Genomic DNA, 6,187 nt, shown 5'->3' with positions numbered 1-6,187 from the left:
TAATCCGATGAATTCAGCACAACCGTGCACCTCCCCTTGTCGGCTGGCAGTATGGTGATGTTTGGATCCTTGCTTAGGGCTGTGATGGCCTTCTTCTCCTGAATGGTGAGGTTGGATGGAGGAAGTCTTGCACTGGCGAGAGTGGCTGAAACTTTCATCCTGATCTGTTCTGCTACAGGATGAGAAAGTTTGTTATTTCTTATAGCGGTTTCTGTTGCTGTGATGAGGTCTACTATAGGAAGCTGTTGTGGGGCTATGGCAAAGTTGAGTCCTTTGGCTAGCACATTTTCTTCTGGTTTGGTGAGGACCCTGTCTGATAGGTTCTTCACCCACTTTCCTTGGTTTCCATTGCTTATCGTGTCGTCCTGTTTGTTAACAGATGAATGGTATGCCTTGGTTTGCAGAGTTTGAAATTTACGTAGTTGTCTTTCCTTGCCTTTGATGTGTTGTGCGAGCTGGGCTTTGTCCACAAATGTAGAAACTTCTTCTGCGATGGTGTGAGGTAAGAGTGATGAGAGTTTCTGCTGAGTCTGGTGGATTTTGTTCTGGAGTGCATCTATGGTGAAATGGACCTGTCTTATCCTTTCACTTAAAAGGTGGTTCTGTGCTCTCCATAGAATTTGGTCAGCTCTATGTCCTTTTACTGTGGACCCAAGGTGCAAACTCTTGGGAACCAGTCTGGACTGTCTGCATCTCAAGTTGAAACGAAGGTGGTTCCTGTAGTCCGCTAGCTTTCTTGAGTCCCTTTCATACTCCCGCACCAATTGAAGGGTGTTCCTCCCAAAGTGCAAGGCAATATGTCTGTGTAGATTCTCAGTTATCCAGGTCATAGTAGTCTCTGGAGCTTGAAAAAGGCGACTGGACTTTTTGTTTCTTGAAGACGTTTCACCTCTCATCCGAAAGGCTTCTTCAGTTCTCAACCAAATGGTGGAGAGACCCAGGTATTTAAACCCCTGTGGGCGTAGTCCCCTGGAGGTGGTTATGACCCTCTATTGAACATGTGCTTGAACACATGTGCCCAGGTGTGAAGGGGGCGTGGGTCATATTTAATCAGTGGTTTCAGTTGAAACCAACTTAGGACTCCGCTCCATTGTTTCCTGTGGCCTATTGAGGTCACTGGAACAAAGGTGTGAATGGGGGTTGAGACGTCTGGGAAGGGAGCTCAGGACAGCACTGTAAGCGGGGGAAAGTTGGTGACGTAATCCACCTCCTCTGTTCAATGATGGTTGTTCACAGTGGACATAGATGGCTTCTTTCACTCCTCTTTCAAACCATCTGTTTTCCCTGTCCAAAATGTGGACATTGGCATCCTCAAAAGAGTGCCCTTTTTCCTTCAGATGCAGATGTACTGCTGAATCTTGTCCTGTCGAAGTGGCTCTTCTATGTTGTGCCATTCGTTTGTGAAGAGGCTGTTTGGTTTCACCAATGTAGAGGTCCGAGCACTCTTCACTGCACTGAACAGCATACACTACATCGCTGATCTTGTGTTTGGCGGGTTTGTCCTTGGGATGAACCAGTTTTTGTCTTAGGGTGTGACTTGGTTTGAAGTATACTGAGATGTCATGCTTGGAGAAAATTCTTCTGAGTTTCTCTGACAAGCCCGACACATATGGGATGACAATGTTGTTCCTCTTGTCCTTCCCATTCTCTGTAGTTTGTGTTTGGCCTTCATTCCTGTGCATCTTAGCTGATTTGATGAAGGCCCAGTTGGGGTAACCGCATGTTTTGAGGGCTTTCTTAATGTGTGTGTGTTCCTTATGCTTCCCTTCTGCCTTAGAGGGAACACTTTCCGCACGGTGTTGTAGGGTCCTGATCACCCCAAGTTTGTGTTCCAGAGGGTGGTGGGAGTCAAAGAGGAGATACTGGTCTGTGTGTGTGGGCTTCCGGTAAACTTCAATGTTGAGGCTTCCATCTTCCTCGATAAGCACCGCACAGTCCAGGAATGGTAACTTGTTATCTCTGGTGTCCTCCCTGGTAAAACGTATGTATTTATCCACTGAGTTAATGTGACGAGTGAAGGCTTCTACTTCTCGGGTTTTGATTTTGACCCAGGTGTCATCTACATATCTGTACCAGTGGCTAGGTGCCGTCCCTTTGAAAGAACCAAGAGCTTTACTTTCCACTTCCTCCATGTAAAGGTTGGCTACAATGGGAGACACTGGGGAGCCCATGGCACATCCATGCTTCTGTCTGTAGAATCCATCATTGTATTTAAAATATGTTGTGGTAAGGCAGAGATCTAAAAGTGCACAAATCTGATCTGGGGTGAAGCTGGTTCTGTTCAGTAAGGAATCGTCTTCCTGTAGTCGTCTTCTGATGGTCTCCACTGCCTCAGTTGTAGGTATGCAAGTGAAAAGTGAAACCACATCAAAGGACACCATGGTTTCATCTGGATCCAGTACAAGATTCTGGACCTTGTTAGTAAAATCTGTAGAGTTTTCAATGTGGTGGGGTGTGATGCCAACAAGCGGTGATAAGATGGTGGCGAGGTGTTTGGAAATGTTGTAGGTGACCGAGTTTATACTGCTGATAATGGGTCGAAGTGGGACTCCTTCTTTGTGGATCTTTGGGAGTCCATAAATGCATGGAGTGGCTTCTCCAGGGTACAGGCGGTAGTAAGTGGGGCGGTCAATGGCTTTTTCCTTTTCAAGTTGTTGCAGGCAGCAAACAACTTTTTTCTTGTAGTTGCTTGTGGGATCACGTCTCAAGACCTCATAAGTATTGTTGTCACTGAGGAGTGTAGTAATTTTGTTGTGGTAATCCGATCTGTTCTGCTACAGGATGAGAAAGTTTGTTATTTCTTATAGCGGTTTCTGTTGCTGTGATGAGGTCTACTATAGGAAGCTGTTGTGGGGCTATGGCAAAGTTGAGTCCTTTGGCTAGCACATTTTCTTCTGGTTTGGTGAGGACCCTGTCTGATAGGTTCTTCACCCACTTTCCTTGGTTTCCATTGCTTATCGTGTCGTCCTGTTTGTTAACAGATGAATGGTATGCCTTGGTTTGCAGAGTTTGAAATTTACGTAGTTGTCTTTCTCATCCTGTAGCAGAACAGATCAGGATGAAAGTTTCAGCCACTCTCGCCAGTGCAAGACTTCCTCCATCCAACCTCACCATTCAGGAGAAGAAGGCCATCACAGCCCTAAGCAAGGATCCAAACATCACCATACTGCCAGCCGACAAGGGGAGGTGCACGGTTGTGCTGAATTCATCGGATTACCACAACAAAATTACTACACTCCTCAGTGACAACAATACTTATGAGGTCTTGAGACGTGATCCCACAAGCAACTACAAGAAAAAAGTTGTTTGCTGCCTGCAACAACTTGAAAAGGAAAAAGCCATTGACCGCCCCACTTACTACCGCCTGTACCCTGGAGAAGCCACTCCATGCATTTATGGACTCCCAAAGATCCACAAAGAAGGAGTCCCACTTCGACCCATTATCAGCAGTATAAACTCGGTCACCTACAACATTTCCAAACACCTCGCCACCATCTTATCACCGCTTGTTGGCATCACACCCCACCACATTGAAAACTCTACAGATTTTACTAACAAGGTCCAGAATCTTGTACTGGATCCAGATGAAACCATGGTGTCCTTTGATGTGGTTTCACTTTTCACTTGCATACCTACAACTGAGGCAGTGGAGACCGTCAGAAGACGACTACAGGAAGACGATTCCTTACTGAACAGAACCAGCTTCACCCCAGATCAGATTTGTGCACTTTTAGATCTCTGCCTTACCACAACATATTTTAAATACAATGATGGATTCTACAGACAGAAGCATGGATGTGCCATGGGCTCCCCAGTGTCTCCCATTGTAGCCAACCTTTACAGGGAGGAAGTGGAAAGTAAAGCTCTTGGTTCTTTCAAAGGGACGGCACCTAGCCACTGGTACAGATATGTAGATGACACCTGGGTCAAAATCAAAACCCGAGAAGTAGAAGCCTTCACTCGTCACATTAACTCAGTGGATAAATACATACGTTTTACCAGGGAGGACACCAGAGATAACAAGTTACCATTCCTGGACTGTGCGGTGCTTATCGAGGAAGATGGAAGCCTCAACATTGAAGTTTACCGGAAGCCCACACACACAGACCAGTATCTCCTCTTTGACTCCCACCACCCTCTGGAACACAAACTTGGGGTGATCAGGACCCTACAACACCGTGCGGAAAGTGTTCCCTCTAAGGCAGAAGGGAAGCATAAGGAACACACACACATTAAGAAAGCCCTCAAAACATGCGGTTACCCCAACTGGGCCTTCATCAAATCAGCTAAGATGCACAGGAATGAAGGCCAAACACAAACTACAGAGAATGGGAAGGACAAGAGGAACAACATTGTCATCCCATATGTGTCGGGCTTGTCAGAGAAACTCAGAAGAATTTTCTCCAAGCATGACATCTCAGTATACTTCAAACCAAGTCACACCCTAAGACAAAAACTGGTTCATCCCAAGGACAAACCCGCCAAACACAAGATCAGCGATGTAGTGTATGCTGTTCAGTGCAGTGAAGAGTGCTCGGACCTCTACATTGGTGAAACCAAACAGCCTCTTCACAAACGAATGGCACAACATAGAAGAGCCACTTCGACAGGACAAGATTCAGCAGTACATCTGCATCTGAAGGAAAAAGGGCACTCTTTTGAGGATGCCAATGTCCACATTTTGGACAGGGAAAACAGATGGTTTGAAAGAGGAGTGAAAGAAGCCATCTATGTCCACTGTGAACAACCATCATTGAACAGAGGAGGTGGATTACGTCACCAACTTTCCCCCGCTTACAGTGCTGTCCTGAGCTCCCTTCCCAGACGTCTCAACCCCCATTCACCCCTTTGTTCCAGTGACCTCAATAGGCCACAGGAAACAATGGAGCGGAGTCCTAAGTTGGTTTCAACTGAAACCACTGATTAAATATGACCCACGCCCCCTTCACACCTGGGCACATGTGTTCAAGCACATGTTCAATAGAGGGTCATAACCACCTCCAGGGGACTACGCCCACAGGGGTTTAAATACCTGGGTCTCTCCACCATTTGGTTGAGAACTGAAGAAGCCTTTCGGATGAGAGGTGAAACGTCTTCAAGAAACAAAAAGAAGTCCAGTCGCCTTTTTCAAGCTCCAGAGACTACTATGACCTGGATAACTGAGAATCTACACAGACATATTGCCTTGCACTTTGGGAGGAACACCCTTCAATTGGTGCGGGAGTATGAAAGGGACTCAAGAAAGCTAGCGGACTACAGGAACCACCTTCGTTTCAACTTGAGATGCAGACAGTCCAGACTGGTTCCCAAGAGTTTGCACCTTGGGTCCACAGTAAAAGGACATAGAGCTGACCAAATTCTATGGAGAGCACAGAACCACCTTTTAAGTGAAAGGATAAGACAGGTCCATTTCACCATAGATGCACTCCAGAACAAAATCCACCAGACTCAGCAGAAACTCTCATCACTCTTACCTCACACCATCGCAGAAGAAGTTTCTACATTTGTGGACAAAGCCCAGCTCGCACAACACATCAAAGGCAAGGAAAGACAACTACGTAAATTTCAAACTCTGCAAACCAAGGCATACCATTCATCTGTTAACAAACAGGACGACACGATAAGCAATGGAAACCAAGGAAAGTGGGTGAAGAACCTATCAGACAGGGTCCTCACCAAACCAGAAGAAAATGTGCTAGCCAAAGGACTCAACTTTGCCATAGCCCCACAACAGCTTCCTATAGTAGCCCTCATCACAGCAACAGAAACCGCTATAAGAAATAACAAACTTTCTCATCCTGTAGCAGAACAGATCAGGATGAAAGTTTCAGCCACTCTCGCCAGTGCAAGACTTCCTCCATCCAACCTCACCATTCAGGAGAAGAAGGCCATCACAGCCCTAAGCAAGGATCCAAACATCACCATACTGCCAGCCGACAAGGGGAGGTGCACGGTTGTGCTGAATTCATCGGATTACCACAACAAAATTACTACACTCCTCAGTGACAACAATACTTATGAGGTCTTGAGACGTGATCCCACAAGCAACTACAAGAAAAAAGTTGTTTGCTGCCTGCAACAACTTGAAAAGGAAAAAGCCATTGACCGCCCCACTTACTACCGCCTGTACCCTGGAGAAGCCACTCCATGCATTTATGGACTCCCAAAGATCCACAAAGAAGGAGTC

This window comes from Archocentrus centrarchus, chromosome 13, assembly GCF_007364275.1.
Source record: "Archocentrus centrarchus isolate MPI-CPG fArcCen1 chromosome 13, fArcCen1, whole genome shotgun sequence".
Taxonomy (NCBI): domain Eukaryota; kingdom Metazoa; phylum Chordata; class Actinopteri; order Cichliformes; family Cichlidae; genus Archocentrus; species Archocentrus centrarchus.
The sequence above is the reverse complement of the archived record's forward strand: the minus strand, read 5'-3'. Positions refer to the sequence as shown.